This window comes from Neofelis nebulosa, chromosome 7 (genome assembly GCF_028018385.1).
Source record: "Neofelis nebulosa isolate mNeoNeb1 chromosome 7, mNeoNeb1.pri, whole genome shotgun sequence".
NCBI lineage: Eukaryota > Metazoa > Chordata > Mammalia > Carnivora > Felidae > Neofelis > Neofelis nebulosa.
This window is the reverse complement of record NC_080788.1, coordinates 130,575,736-130,592,907: the sequence shown is the minus strand read 5'-3', so window position 1 is coordinate 130,592,907 and position 17,172 is coordinate 130,575,736. Positions and strand designations below refer to the sequence as shown.

Below are 17,172 nucleotides of genomic sequence, written 5' to 3'. Positions count from 1 at the left end.
ATATTTCAATGCTTTCTTAATTAAATTTAATAAACTTCCCCTAGTGTACCTGATATAGACAACTTGTATACTATGTCCATTTTCAAATGCGTCTCGCAGTTCTAAATTTCTAGTTCTAAAACCTAGAAACCCGTAACCTATTTTACTGAAGCAACAACTTAAGCAAAACTGAGGAGCACCATCCAACGGAGACAGCTACCATTACCGAAAGAAATAATGCTCCCTATTTCCACCTACTGTTGTGAGCTAGCAAAGGCAAAATATAGCTAAGAGAAAACAAACCACTGGGCTCCCTAAATGACATTTCTTGACAAAAAAAGAGAGAGAGAGAGACATATATGGGGGGGGGGGGGAGAAAGGAAGGAAGGAAGGAAGGAAGGAAGGAAGGAAGGAAGGAAGGATGAAAGAAAAGAAGGAAGAAAGGGAAGGAAGGAGGGAGGGAGGGAGGTGAAAGGAAGAAAGAAAGAAAGAAAGAAAGAAAGAAAGAAAGAAAGAAAGAAAGAAAGAGAGGAGGGGGGAGGAAGGGAGATGAGAGAAAGAGGGAGTGCAAATTTAATCAAATAGATGGAAAGTCTTGGATGTTATTAAAGAAGATTAAAAAGCACACTTAGAGTCTTCCGCACCCAGGCACTTCTGACTCCCTGAATTATTTATCAGGTGCACTGCAGTTAGGCTCCAAAAGGGTTATGAATTCTTAGTGGTGTCTTTGTGACCTGTGATGATTCTGAACACTCCGCGTCAAAGCGTCCCGTCTTCACTAATGGGCCCTGACAGCCGGATGAGGCTGGGACGGCCGCTGTGGTCTTCCCATTTTCTTTCCTAATCCCCGTGGGCCGCCCCTCTGCGCACACAGGCAGCAGGAAAGACTAATTTCTTTCCCATTTTCTAAGCCCTCTTTGAAGGTATTTCTCTAGCAGCGTGCTGAACTGCAGCGGTTCAGAGCGATTTAGTTTATCTGCATCTTTTTATTTCCTCTGCCATTAGTCCACTTTAAAAAAAACAATAAGAACAAAAAAGAAATCGTCCTCAGTTTTAAAGACAATCCTTAGGCTTATTTATCTTGCTTCTGATTTTTTTTTCCTTTGGTGGAGGTTTCCAACTCTCAATTTCTTCATCCACAGCAATTTGTACAAACAAATACTGCCCACAGCCATCATTAATCCTTGAAGTGTGACCTCATGTGCATAATAATGTTCAAAAGTGCAGGCTTGGTTGTGCAAGGTGAAAAGAAGTCAAAGATGCGATCCAAGTCCTTGAAAAGTTTACAATTTAGCTGGGTAAATAACTATGCACATTAGAGAAGATTACCAGGCCACAGAGGAACAGGGTGGAAAACGTGAAATAAAGTATAACTGAAGGAAGACTTGGGTAAGATTTTTGAGATCCTGATTTTACTCCCGAATGTCCTGCTAATACAGGCATGTCAGTTGGGCGCCTAGGTGGCTCCGTCGATTAAGCATCCAACTTGGGCTCAGGTCATGATGTCCCGGTTCATGAGTCCGGGCCCGCGTCAGGCTCTGTGCTGACAGCTCAGAGCCTGGAGCCTACTTCTTTGGAATCTGTGTTTTCCTCTGTCTCTGCCCCTCCCCTGCTCTCTCTCTCTCTCTCTCTCTCAAATAAATAAACATTAAAAAAAAAATTACAGGCATGCCAATTAACTTTTCTAGGCCTGGTGTCACACATATCTTTACAGAAGGAGCTGGAATCACTTCTATCAGAATTTCTTCCTTTCCAATGTTAAAATAGGTGACAGTTTTTCATCCCATGTCATCCCCCCAAATTAACAATGATAAAACAAAAACTCCCCATTAATGTTTTTAAAATCCAGTAAAACTGGGTAGTATTAATTTAGGTAAGAGAACTGTTGAAATTCCTGAGTTCACAGAAATAATATTAAAGAAAGCAATGATGTGAGCGTGAACAAAAGCGGTGTATTTTAACACAGCCAACACGTCCCCATCAAAAGCAGTGCAGTCACTTTTTTCGTTACCCAGAAATCTGTACAATGTTCATCTCTGACCTTTTCTCCATTCTTAATCCAGGTCTCAATTACCTGCCAAGATCTGACAAAAAGAAAAGAGAAGAAAAAATAAAGAGAGAACCCCTTCATCTTCTATCAGAAGGTATTTATCTGCCCTTATCTTGTCCTCAAGCAGAAGTCACTCATCAATGAACAATAAGACAGGGTCATTCTTCATATGCTGGTTTTGAGCTTATCAGTTATTCAGTCAATGCGATTATTCTAGAAAGCATTAATGACAGAAGCCTTTTTTTTTTCTGTTAATAATCGATGCCCAGAACCTCAACTTTCGTCTTCCCTACAGACACAAGCAAAGAGGTCTCTATCTCCTGTTCTCTGGGGTTTACCTCATTGGAATAGCTTCAGCAGCTACCAAGTGAGCGAGCTAAGTGAAGAGCTCTGTACTGAGTGCCTTCAGGGAATTCAGAAATAAATCAGTTCAAGTCCTTGCCTGCGCGTTACTTAGGAGAAAAGAAGGCAAAGAAGATGGATAAATGAATAATTGAAGGCAGAGGGTCATAAATGCCATAAATAGAGGTATCAACAAAATTATATCCAGGCTGAAAAGAAAGAGGGGGGATATTTGGGAATATCTGAAGGACTTGGAAGGGAAGTGGCGTTTGAGACTAACTTCATTTCCAACTCCTCATCCAGTAGTAAAGAAGAAAATCACCTCAAGACCCCCCTGCCTGGCTCCCCAAAATAAATCCAAAAAGAGAGATGACCATTCATCTGGGGTTATGGCATATTTTTCTCTACAATATATCTTCCAAATGGTTATTAGTTTCATTTTCAGCAGGAATGAAGGGTCCCCACGCAGAATTCTCACACATCAAAGCATATGCCATCCATTTATGACATTGTAGCAACTCGTTTCTTGATAAATAAGTTGCCAGATCCATTCCCCTACAGGGTGAATGAAGGCATTGATGTTAAGGTAGGGTTCTTAAAGCAAAATCACACTCACTCTTTCCATTTCACTTTTCATAATAACTGGAGTTTTTTTTTTTTTTTTTTACCAAATCAGTTTTCTGTACTGAATGTAGAGCCCCCTTAAGCTACGCTCACTTTGAAAACTCTAACTTGGCTTTGAACAGATCCTGATGAAGACAAAGAGAGCACAGAATGTAATCAATCCTGATTTCTCCAATTTGTTCTCTGAGCTACAGGGTGCTTTAATGAAATCGGAAGCGTTACGTTGCCTTCCAGTAGAGGAGCTGGGCCCAGAGAAGAGCCAAGAGCGTAGCAGGAACGATTCTGCAGTGGTAACTCTAAATCTGAGCACAGGGACCACTGCAAGGTTGTTATAGCAAGACGGTTACTTTGAGAAACTGGAATAAATGTATCATCATTTCAAAAGACAGCTTTATAGGCTAGAGCAAAGAAAATAAAGTAGCTGTATATGTAATTTTGTGTAAACATGCATGTAAAATTTTACATGCATTTACAGAATATGTGTGTGTGTGTGTGTGTGTGTATGCAAATATATACCCACAAAATACACTTCTCTACTCTTTACTACGAATACGTATTTAATGGTAAATTTTAGATATGGTTAAGAAACTCATGAGTGTATTTTGAAAAGAGCCTTTCCTCCATACAGACCAAGAAGCAGTATTATTTGTCAAAGTCTTCTACTCGACTTCTAGGAGCAACCACCTGTACAGGCTATGCAGAACCTTTCATGGTGGACTCATGGACAAGTGCATTTCTGAGTACTGTACTCCAGGTATAGGACTCAGATACAGGGTAATCTTTCTGCTAGTGCTGTTTCTTAGCCATCCACACCTTTGCAGCTTTACCAACAATAATGAAAACCATTAAAGAGATAATATTTGCATAGAATTTGCCATTTACAAAGCACTCTCCCATACATGTCATTTGATCGTCCCACGTCTAATGAGGCAAGTCTTGTCACTGGGCCATTTTACAAATGGCAAAACTGAGGCTCAGGCAGTTCCAGGGATCTGTTCACCCTTATCGAAGTCGTGGGTAGCAGAGCTGGGGGTGAAACCCAAGTGCTCTGATGCTAAAGCTATGCTGTTTCCTTTGGGGTGGAAAGATCTTTAGGGCTTTTCTCCCCAGGCCACCCATCCACTGCAGCTTGCCATTAACCAGCTGCGAGGACAGCCTGCTGTCCTCTATTATCCAGGGGCCTGCAGTCTCTCTGGGGGATTGGTGATGTTGGGCATAATTTTCGTCTTGGCAGCCTGGCTGTGCTCCAGGACCTCTTTATTAGGATCACGCTGTGTCATTTAAAGTTCAAAGGGGCTTGTAAGCAATGCTGACAAAATGGCTCGACAATGGTCTGTGGGTCCGTGGTGAGTTCAACCTTCCCCTGATGGGTTTGGACTGCCAGTTTACTGCCTGCCTTGGGTACATTCTGCAGGTGGTCTCTTTCGCATTTTGTGTCCTTTACATCTCATCCTATGCTCCCTTCAGCGCACAGGTCTCTGTACCTGCATCTCCACTGCCTTCGGGAGCTGTAGCCCCTGCCCGGCCGTGAGCGAACCTTCTTCTTTCTGAACTTAACCCTGTGCTCTCCATCCAACTTCCTCCGCTCCCTCCTGCCAACTAGAGGTCATGGCTTCCATTTGTTTGTTTGATTTCATCACGCATTTAATAAATAAAATGAGGGTACTATCCATCTTTCTGGCTTTATAAAAGGCTAAGTGACAACATTCCACAAACATCTACTAAGTACCTGGAGTGGGTGATACTATGCAGCTAGATGTTAAGATGAAGGTTTCCCCTCCAACCAGATCTTCTCTGCTAACAAAGCTGATCAGGTCTTCACTATTCAAAACCTCTTTCCCGATACTCAATCCCAAAGCTCCCGCTTTGCCTTTCTCTTTGCATTTACATACATCATGTCATCTCTATATCCTACCCTCTGGCTCCTTATGATCCAGCTTACATGATTCGAAACTTCTCTCTAAAAAGTCCACACTGGTGGGGGAGGAGGGTGCCTGGGTGGCTCAGTTAGTTAAGCGTTGGACTCTTGGTTTCAGCTCAGGTCACCATCTCCCGGATCATGGGATGGAGCCTGACGTCAGGCTCTGTGCTGACAGCGTGGGGCCTGCTTGGGATTCTGTCACTCCTCTCTCTCTGCTCCTCCCCGGCTCTCTCTGTCTCTCGCAAAATAAATACATAAACATTTTTCTTAAAGTCCACAGTACGATTTCCAAATATAAAATCTACTGCTTTCCTTCAGTTGTCCTTTACCTTGACTTCTCCACGAGGCTTGCTACTCCTGATCATGTTTCCTTTCCTTAAACTCTCCATTTCCATCAGTTTCTCTGATATCCTGCTAGTTAGTCTTCCTCTTACTTTTCTGATCACATCCGTTTGACTCCCAACCTCTAAATGTGGACCATCCTTGGGGCGCCTGGGTGGCTCAGGCCCTCGGTTGAGCCAGGTCTTTGGCTCAGGTCATGATCTCGCACTTCTTGGGTTCGAGCCCTGCGCCGAGCTCTTTGCTGATGGCTCGGAGCCTGGAGCCTGCTTCAGATTCTGTGTCTCCCTCTCTCTCTGCCCCTCCCCTGCTCATGCTCTGTCTCTCTGTCAAAAATAAATAAACATTAAGGGGCGCCTGGGTGGCGCAGTCGGTTAAGCGTCCGACTTCAGCCAGGTCACGATCTCGCGGTCTGTGAGTTCGAGCCCCGCGTCAGGCTCTGGGCCGATGGCTCGGAGCCTGGAGCCTGTTTCCGATTCTGTGTCTCCCTCTCTCTCTGCCCCTCCCCCGTTCATGCTCTGTCTCTCTCTGTCCCAAAAATAAATAAAAAACGTTGAAAAAAAAATTAAAAAAAAATAAATAAATAAATAAACATTAAAAAAATTTTAAATAGGTGGACCATCCTTATAATTCAATCCTCATGGACCTTCTCTTCAACACACAATTAAGTGCTCCTGCTTTAATAGTATAAAGCTGAATTCCGAATCTTCAACCCACTTCCAACATTGATCCATCTGATCTGATTTCCAGACCTATGGACGTTAACAGCCGTACATCCAGCCAGAATTTCAAACCGGTCTCTCAAAGCTCTTCTTCGGACTTCTCCAATTTAACCGGTGACCGTGACGTTCCCTCAGTGACTCCACAGTAGTGGCCACCACTCGTCCTCCTTCTTCCAAACTTACCACCCAAATGAGGCACTGGTGAGGCCAGATCTTCCTTTGTAAGTGCTTCTTCATATGATGGCTGCTTCCCCCATAATGAGCTAAATAAAACTACACTTTGTCCCACATCTCCTTGTCCCCAGCATCTCCTTTCTAGCCGCTCTCAATTACTTACATGAGTTTCCTGGGGGTATCATTGTGTGACGCCACTCAAAAATTTGTATCTACTGCTTGTGAGGATATTGCCACTTAAAAATTTTCATAGCCAGCTACAGCCTATCTTTTTATCTGGGTCTCGAATTAAAATCCCAGATTTGCTACTTTCTGGCTGTGTGACCTTGGGGAAATGACTTAATCTTGCCATGACCTGGTTTCCTCACTTGTAAAATACACAGGCAGGTGTTAACTCGCTGATGAAATAAAGAAAGGATAGATGAATGAATGCGTTAACTGAGTGTCTAAGGCGCAGTTTAGGAAGGAGGCATTGATTTTGTTGTGAGTGGCATTGTTAGATGTGCTTGATAATTCTTCAACGTTAATTGGCTTCAATTTTGTTAGGCCAATGTGGTACAGAGGGAAACGTGTAAATTTCATAGCTAGAGAAACCAGTGTTCAAGTTCTGAATATTCTAACGACTAGCTATATGACATGGTGAAAATCATTTAACTTCAGTGAATCATGGTTTTCTCCCAGTAAACAGGGATAGTGATACCTACCTTACAGAGTTACTTTAAAAATTAGGAATAGCAACGTGTTGTACCAGTGTAGCCAGCAACTTGAGGCTGTTTATTAGTACGATTCTTGAGCATGTTCTAGGGATGAAACAGCCAGAACATAGCCATCTCTGACATTGGAAGATATTTTTAGCTTATTGAGTCAAGAGTGTTTCATGCAGCCAAAATCTAGTCGCATTTGCCATCTGAATTTAAAACAAACAAAAAATCATTTCCCTTCTTTCATCCTAATTCATAGCTGCATAAAATATGTTGTAGATGATTAAATTCGTTACTCGACACTACTCTTTATTTCCATTTTTTTAATGTTTATTTATTTTTGAGAGTGATAGAGACAGAGTGCAAGCTGGGGATGAGCAGAAAGAGAGGAAGACACCGAATCTGAAACAAGCTCCAGGCTGTGAGCTGTCAGCACGGAGCCCCAACACGGGGCTCGAACTCACGAACCACGAGATCATGACCTCTGTTGAGGTCAGACACTTAACCTACTGAGCCATCTGGGCGCCCCTCAACATTAGTTTTCAAGAAAGCCTGTCTGAATAGCAGACAGAGGTATAGCCATGGATTGTAGCGACCTGGCTCTTTGTCTCAGTGTTGTTACTAACTACATATGTGGCCTTGAGGAAAGTTATTTCATTTCTCTTCTTGAGTATTAAAACCATAACAGGAAGAAGGTTTTTACAATGCCTCAGGTCTCTTTCAGCTTGAACATCCCATGAGTCCCAGGGATGGAGTGCCACCTGTTGGGTCCAACTGAAAATTAGCTTTGAGATTTAAAGAATTTCTCAGAGCATCTGAATGTTACCATCAGAAGCCGAGCCCTACAATAAATAGAATGAAGATAGTGTGATGATGAGAGTCACAGAGAAGACGGGTTCCCGAATCTGCTTCCGATACCTGGCTTCTGATAAGTATCGTTTATACACTGCCATCTAAACTCACTTGAAAATCTAAGGAAGTTTAGAATTCCAACAGAATGATTTAACTAAATTAGGAAACATGTTTAGTTCAAGGATGAATAAATACAGCCAGACAGACTTGTGTGTCCAGACACCTTCTCTGCCATTAATGAGCAGAGCTCAGAGCTGAGAAGCAAACCATTTAACTCCTCTAATCCAAAAATTCCTTACAACGTGGGTGTCAAGATTAAATGAGGGGATCCATGCAAAGTCTTTGCCGAGCAAGTGGCCTGAATGGACCAAGGACTCAATAAATGGGAATCATTATTTTCATCGTTGGATATAAATTGTTCTATATGAAGTAACGGAGTAACAGTTTCAAGTGAAACCACTACAGTGAAATACTAGCAATACAAAGCTACTAATGTGAGTCTAAACCAGAGGAGATCAAAGGGTTATGTCCCAACTGCAGAAATTATATTTGTGGCTGTAAATAAGTCACTTCTGTTTGTGTAAAAAAAAAAAACAAAAACACCACCGGAGTATATCATCGCTGAGATCCCGCTCAGCTGTAACATCCTATCGGTATATAATTTTAAGCCACACGTCTGCTGTAGAATTCACCAATATCTTTAGCTTTCTGCAGAAGTAGAAATGCATGAACTGTAGAGAAACATGCTGCCTCCGTGAGCAGACGGGACTTCTCACAAGTTGCTTAAAGCCCCCCAAAATCTTAAAAACCGACTGCATTTTATTTCCAGTATCAACATAGAGCAGGTTAAGGGGAAAAATAAATAAATAAATAACTTCACAGACTTTTGTTATTTAGCTGGGAATGGCTGGCAGTAAAATCCAGTAGAACAAATAAAGAAAACTAACTTCGTAATGACACTGTGATGTTTTTCCTGACGAAGAAAAAAAAATATCCCCAAGCGACTCATCTCGTTTACTCACATATTTCTATCAGCTAATAAGAGAATATGTACTGAGCACTTACATATATACAAAAGTAGTTCATGCCTAAATAGCTAATATTTCTCTTCATTTTTCTTTCACACCCTGACACATCTTCTCTCATTTTCCAGCTCCTTGAACTACATTTTTCCTTATTATATTTTAATTGACTTTTCATATTAAATTTTGCTTGAAAGGGTGATTTGAGTTCAAAAGCACCAAAGGAGTCATACCTTTTGAGCAAAGGCTTATGTCACGTTTAATTTGATCTAAACTTCGATAGCAAATTCTGATTTCCCTCTTTATTTTTCATATTAACACAATAAAATACAGGCGCGGCTGAAAATAATAGAGAGGGAAGAAATAATTTCTGTCATTCAAACACTCAGATTTCACCTTGACTTTCGCTATCATGAAACTCTATCATTTTTTAAATGTTTGCTTGCTTTCTTAGAATCAAATCGTTAAAGCCATATGCTATCTCCCAGCTCAGCATTCTCATTACCATTTAAAGTGTGCTTAAAATCAATTGAAAGTCAACACATCACATAACCAGCAAGGCACAGTTAGCGTGTTCTGATCTGTGCAGTCGCATGGTAACTGCTGGTCTATGAAACATCCAAATTCTCCCAGGTGCCATAGTGATAGGCAGGAAGAGTTTAAATAGTGAAAATGTTTTTTTAAAAAATGGTTTTCAAAAGATGATGGGTTCAGTTTCTTCAGAAGGTCTAAATCTGTAATTCTGTTATCTAATTTGCACATTGGAAATTTCCAAAAACTAAATTCTCACGTTGAAGTCTTCTTTCCATATTGGAAACAAAAAAAAAAAAAAAAGGAAAAAAAAAAAAGAAAAGAAAAGAAAAAGAAAAAGAAGAAGTTACTTTAAAAAAATCCTGTCTTGCGTTTGTGTCTAATCTCTTGTTTGGTCCACGATTCTCTACAAGGCATAAGCACAACAAATAGCAAATGTGCTAGAGCATCTCAAAAAGAGAAAAAGAAGAACTACATGAAAAGGGCCTGTCCAACTGTTTTCATGTTTACAGAAATACTTCATTCATTTTAACTCTCTTGTGAAGACGAGGGGGTGGGGGGTGATTCTTTAATGGATTCCCACCTAAATCCGTGAGGCCAGGTTCTGTGTCATTCTCCAGATCTGGAAGAAGAGATAACACATGAAAACAAACAACTGCATGAGTTCAGAGGAGCCTGTTTCCTGGCCCCTGGGTGAGAAGCCATCTCCCTGACCCGTGCAGGGAGAGACAGTTTGTTTGTTGGACACTGGTATTTTAAAAGGTCCTTCCTGAATAGTCAGAAAAATGAACTGTAATTTCCTGAGAGATGCAACCCTAAAGCCGGTCCAAAGATCAATGAACATGAGCCCAACCCCAAGGGAAGAATTCTCAAAGGCCTCCCAACCCGCCCTTAGGAGATTTGTAGAAGTTGACTCTAAGTGACCCACCAAGTAAGGAACGTGCTCACCTCTTGCCAGTCAACTGAAGCCCTCTAAACCTTCTTCATGGCACCGAGAGAATATATATGTGAAGACAGGAAAATGCAGTGAACCAGAAATGGCCTAGTTTTCCCGCTGGGCCTGTTGCTTGGTATTAAGAAGTTATCCCCCTATAGAAATAGCTATGGGTTTCATTTCCAGGCCCTTCTGTATTAGGACTTCAAAGAAAATTCTGAATATTAATCCTATTGGTGCTCTTTGAACATGGTAGGCACTTATACCTTGGATAAAAGAAGGACATTAATTCCTAAGCTCTTTTCATATAGACTTCAAAGGGTTCTTTCTTCCGTATCTTTGAAATCCATGATTTCACATAGCCACGTGCATATACACAAATATAAAATAAATAAGCATACATACATATATTCAAAATGTGTGCCTACCAACTACTGAGCATGTTCTTAATGCCAAGCACCTTGTCAGGCATCTTTTTCTTGCATCTTACCACTAATCCTCACAAATCTCTTGTAGGTCATTACTATTAACCCAATTTTGAGATTAAAAAAAAAAAGAACAACTAAATTTAAGAAAAATGAAATGATGTGCTCAAATTTGCAGAGATTATAACCATCAACTCTTGAACCTAGGATTATATGAGTTCCAAAACCCAGGGTCATTCTATCACACACATCTCCTATTAACTTAAGTTAATGTGGGTGTGTGTGGAACTAGTAAGAAAACTTCAGTTCTTTCAGGATTATATGAAATGCAAATAGAAAAAAGACTTACAAGTACCAAAACTTAAAAGCCTCATGTACGTTCCTCAACTGGAAATGACGGGAGATTGGCACAACTCTGGAAGCCAAACTTCTTTCCGTGCTCAGGGAGAACATTCCTGTTTATTGAGCACCTACAGCAGTAAGAGGAGTTTAGGGTGTGTGGCAAAGGGCTGAGTGGTTGCATTTTAAACAGGACATCTGAGCCGAGACCTTCAGGCAGGAGGGAACTGGGCACAAGGATACCAGGGGAAACAGTTCAATGAAGCTCTGCTCAGGCACACATCACCATACTCAAAAGACACACATGTGCATATGTTCCATGCACAAACACAAATGCCCAGACTCCTGCAACTGTAGTAATCATGGCTTACTCTCTTCCCTGAAGCAAACTTCAGATATATGTAGGACCTGAGCAAGACCCTTGCACCCATCAGCAGTCACTCAGTCTTGACCGACATTTCTAATTTCCTCCTAGAGCGTCACTTTCTTTTACAGACTTGTAACTTTCCTTAGGGTCAAGTCTCTGCTTCTTGACATACACGCGGTGTGTCTGTGGAATTTCTATTACTTCTTTCTGTCCCTATGGGTCAGATGTTGTTACAACTGGCCTCTCCTTTCCTGGGTTTACTCTTATTCTAAATTAGAAACCAACTTCATCCCATTTTAAGGGCTCTAGAGTATTAAGAGACCCTTTCTAATCAAGATAATTGTTTAATGTTTATTTATTTATTTTGAGAGGAGGGGGGTGCAGAGAGAGGGAGAGAGAGAATCCCAAGCAGGCTCCATGCTAAGTGCACAGCCCAATGTGGGACTCCATCTCATGACAGTGAGATCATGACCTGAGCCCAAATCAAGAGTTGGCGCCCTTAATTAAGACAAATTTATATTTTAAAGTGTATTCTTATCTTCTGGAAATTCAGTGGAAGGAAGCCATGCTAGTGAGTATCAGACGGTGGGGCTGATGTTTCAGGGAGGGCTTACAGCTCTGTGTGTCTCTTCCCACCAGTCCAAGCTTCATGTTTTCCGCCATAGGAAGAGGCTCATCTTGGTTATGTCAGGACAGAGTTTAGGCTGTTTCACATGGCTGCTAGATTATCTGGATCTATCAACTGCGATATGAATTTTCTTGACAAAGTAGATTGAGTTGCTTAGGTCTAGAGCCAATTCATTAAAATATTCAGAAGACCACAATTTGAGTGGGCTTAAAACCTCATTACTGTTGAAAATACAAATTTTAGCTAATCGTTTTAGGTAAAGAATAAGTATGGTCAACTACTATCAGTTAAAACTTTAATCACTTGTTTGCTTCATATAATGTAAATAATATTTAAATATTATAAGCTTTGTATTAATGAATATTGTTTTTAGATAAATTTGGAACAAATTATTAAGAGATATTTGTGATCTGAGTATTCTAAATAAGCAGAGAAATGATGGGATCCCAAGGACATAAGATGAATAGAAATTTTTAAAATATAATTTTTAGAAATCAGATACTGAGTACCTGTAATGCTAGAGCCAGGTCTATAATAATCTCAACTCAAGAGGGGGAAAAAAGGTAACCAAGAGACATGTAAATAATGCTAAATAGGGGTGCCCAGGTGGCTCAGTCCATTAAGAGTCTGACTTCAGCTCAGGTCATGATCTTGTGATTCATAAGCTCAAGCCCAGCATTGGGCTCAGTGCTGAAGGTGTGGGGCCTGCTTGGGATTCTCTCTCTCCCTCTCTGTCCTCCCTGACTTGTGTGCATGCACATATGCAAGCTCTCTCTCTCTCTCAAAAAAAAATCAGAATGCTAAATGACCAAAAGAAATAAAGTTTGGCAATGGTATAAAGAGTCCAAAATCTATAAAACATTATTAGCTGGTTTCCAGATAGACTATAAATATTCAACAATGTCCCTTCAATATTTCTAATCTCCAGAAAGTATAGGACATATTTAAAATTCTCCTGGAACCCACTGATTTTGGTTCAACATGTCTCAATCTTATCAAATCAATAGGGTTCCAATTCTATTTTTTAAAAAAATCATATGAAAGATTTGGTAAACCTTATATTAACCTACTCGCCATGCAGCCAGGTGATGAGGTACAGAAACAGAGTCTGAATATCATAAGGAAGAGGCAGCTGTTAGCTTCATGGAATTACAAAAGCAACACAGAGTAGAGCCCACAGGCATCAGAGAAAAACTTAGAAGTTTTAAGAAAAGTCTAAAAAAATCTTTAGTTAACCATTTGAAAGCTATGCCCGAAGAAATGAAAAGTTAATCTTGGTATTTTATGTAGACATCTAATCAAATCATCTTTTTCTCCTTTCTCCAGATGTTAACCTAAATTTCCCTAATGAATCATAGTGTCACCCAGTGGCGACTATATAGCACACTGGGGAAAAAATGGTACCCGTATCAGATGTGAATTGAGATGTAGTACATACAGGAGATGAAGATATATTTTGTGTATTTTCTTTCCACTGATTTGAAAATATTATGCAAAATATTAATGTGATTTTAAAATATTATGGATTGACTACAAAGAAAGCCCTGAGCTCATGGAACCGGCAATGCAGCATATTCTCCACGTCTGGATCCCCCACTGCCCTCGGCATGGCATCCTACATGAACAGGTGCAGAAGTCATGTGGTCAGTTTGTGACTGAGAGTAATGCCAATACTTCTTTGCACTTCTTTGCCCATTTATTCTGAGTTGATACACTTTCATCACCAAAGGAGAAAGTGTGTGTCAGTTTTCTTTCCTGTTAAAGGAGGAAGGGAGGGTGAAGGTCACTATTTGCTGTGTGTCCCACAATTTGTAACCCGACGGCTACCAGAGTGGGAGAAAAGTGGGGATGTGGCCATTGGGATATAAAAGACAGAACAAAGGAGGAGCTGCCTCCTTCCTTCTCTAGAGCCATTTCCTTTCTTTTCTATTTTCTCTTCCATCATCACAGAATATATTGATTAACATTAAGAAATAAGAAAGCCATCTTTTTCCTATCACGTGTTTTCTTAAAAAAAAATCTCATAAAAGATTATTGTTTTCTTCCTGTTGCATCTATTTTAATGACCCATCTCAGGCAGGGTGAAATCAACTACTTATGTAGACAAATATTTAATTTGACACTTAAAAAAATCAATTTGTAATTTACTTTGTTATTTCAATTTAGTGGAGTGAGTCATTCATTTCTTGACTGCTCTATGTGTTTAAAACAATAAGATGAATGCATATTAAATTTATATAGCATTCTATGTAAGCATAATGCCTCTTTATTCCTCACATCCATAAGAGTCGGGGTTTAGCTCAAGAAATATTTATTAAGCAATAAAACTGCTATATATTTAGGAGACAAAACTGAATCTCATTTATAAATTAACCATTCATGTACACCTGTCACTCAGTAAATCAAAAGCAATTAAGAGGAACCATTTAGTTGTCTACTAACCTAGATATATAAAGATTTGTTTAATCCTCAGTTCTTGTCTATGCTAATTGGCAAGAACAATTGGATGGTGATTTTGCAGGCCGAAGGGGATGCGGTTTCTGATCACCTAAGCATTCACCTAAATTACATTTCAAGTGCTGATGGGAACCTGCTCCATAACTTCCCCAAGCAACGTACAGGACTGTGGTCCTTCCCCTGCGTGTGCATCTTCAGATTTTCAGAGTTCAAATGCTTCCCACTGCATGGGGCGCCTGGGTGGCGCAGTCGGTTAAGCGTCCGACTTCAGCCAGGTCACGATCTCGCGGTCCGTGAGTTCGAGCCCCGCATCAGGCTCTGGGCCGATGGCTCGGAGCCTGGAGCCTGTTTCCGATTCTGTGTCTCCCTCTCTCTCTGCCCCTCCCCCGTTCATGCTCTGTCTCTCTCTGTCCCAAAAATAAATAAAAAATGTTGAAAAAAAAAAATTTAAAAAAAAAAAAAAAAAACAAATGCTTCCCACTGCAGACTTTCCACAGAAAATGAATTCCCATAGGACAATGCACTTCAAACACACTTAGACTGGAAGAAGGTCAGATATGTCCTCAGCTTCTGGGAAATGGACAGATGACACCAACATGAAGACCAATGGGTGCTTTCATTCCATTCTCCCAAAATGATATCGGTCTGGGGCGCCTGGGTGGCTCAGTTGGTTGAGCATCTGACTTCAGCTCAGGTCGTGATCTGGCGGTTCATGAGTTTGAGCCCCATGTTGAGCTCTGTGTTGACAGCTCAGAGCCTGGAGCCTGATTCTGATTCTGTGTGTGTCTTTCTCTCTGCCCCTCCCCTACTTGCACTCTCTCTCTCTCTCTCTAAGAGAAATAAACATTAAAAATTTTTAAAAATTCAAAATGATGTTTGTCCAAATCCTCAGTGACTATAAAGTCTGAAAAGGTGACTACTCCTGACAATACCGAAACCAGCCTGAGGATAGCTTGGGAGAGACTTGTGTTGCTACCTCCTTGCTTTCTTCTACTTTATATAGCGATGACTAAGAAATAGATCATATCATCTTAAAAATCAATCCCCCTGAATAATGATTTACTTTTCAACAAATTGGATGTCTCGGGATTCTTTTCAAAGTGTTCAGCAGTTAACATCACACCGCTCTCTAAAGTCACAGTAAGAGGCACCACGATACAAGGGTGGTTCTCATTTCATCAAAACCACAAAAAATTAGGAAACGCAAAAGGCCACTCAGCTATTCATAGGACACAGTGATTAGAAGTCAACCCCATGAACACAAGACTACTGCATCACCCAAGCACACACTGAGCAAGGCAAGACAGATGAGCAATTAAAAAAAAATGCTTACTGTATGTTTCTTCATGCATGCTGCTTTGTGTGCTCTATTCCTTTCCCAATGTGCAGACATCTACGCCATTTTAACTGACTACACCCACAAAGAGAATAGGAGGGTGTTTATCACTGCACTTTTAGCCCATCATTGAGATGAACGAGCAGACATTATTGACCATTGACTATGGGCTAAAACTCTAAGTTCAGAAAAAAGAAAGGGCAGGGTAGAGAAAGAGGCAAGAAGAACTAAGAGCTGTAGCTATTTGCTATATGGACAGAGAAAAGCAATGCAGTGTGGGATCTTAGAGGAAGGGGATTAATCTAAGACATTCCCAAGCTAGGCCCCATAACCAGTGTTCTCAACAGGGGCCATTTTGCCCCCCTCCCCTGGTGGATATTTGGCAATGTTGTAGACATTTCTTTTTAAGTTTATTTATTAATTTTGGGAGAGAGAAAGAGAGAGAGAGCGAGCACATGACCAGGGGAGGGGCATGAGAGAGGAAAAAAGAGAAAAGCCAAGTAGGCTCCGTATTGTGTGGAGCCTGATGTGGGGCTTGAACTCACCAACCATGAGACCATGCTGAACTGAGATCAAGAGTCAGATGCTTAACTGACTGAGCCACTCAGGTGCCCCTAAACATTTTTAATAGTCATGACTGGAAGTGCTACTGGCATTCAGTGGGTGGAGTCCAGTGCTACTGGCATTCAGTGGGTGGAGTCCATGGATGCCCAACGGACCCCACAACAAAGAGCTATTCAATTCAAACTGTCGATGCACTGCTGTGAAGAAACTCTGAACCAGTGACGTGACCCTGAACAAGTTACTGACCTTTTGGAAGCCCAGGTCTCTTTATCTGCATAATGCTGATAATAATACAACAGAACCTTCCTTGAAAGGTGGGTAAGGATATTGTAAGACATAATCCAAGCAAAGCACTTCGTCCAGCTACTGGAATGCTGATTGCCTCATAAGTATTTCTTTAAATAATTTTTATTGGTAAGAGTGCCTGTGTTTTTCACTTAACACAAGAAGATGGGAAAGGAAAATATAAGAGGCCACAAGAATAATCGCTCATTTTAAGTTGTAATAGTATAAAAAATAAAATTCAGTACTCACCTTGTCAAGTTTGGTTCATTCCAGAATATTTCAATCTAATCGCATCACCAAAAATAAAAAAGGAAGCTCAAATAAAAGCAGCATCCCAGAACACTTCCTCATCATTCACCAAGCAAGGGTTCCAGAACTCTTACTATAAGGCTGTTGAAGACAAGACAGCCTTATGGGTAGTGTTTAATCAGGGAAATTTTAGACTAGAAGGAGAATATGAAAGCTTAATATCATTTTAATATCATCTTTGGAATATGAGCTCTCATTCCAAGGATGAGTTTTTATTTCAAGTCTTGAAGCGTTTTAATTTTGTTCTTTCGAACTGTCAAGGGTGACCACA

The 17,172-nt window shown here is 40.7% G+C and overlaps 1 protein-coding gene across 2 annotated transcripts in view; it reads right to left on the bottom strand.

The window, feature by feature from the left end:
* The window catches only part of FLRT2 (fibronectin leucine rich transmembrane protein 2), a 102,420-nt gene that overhangs the window by 26,803 nt on the left and 58,445 nt on the right, over window positions 1–17,172 (bottom strand). The gene's annotated exons all lie outside the window — the stretch shown is intronic.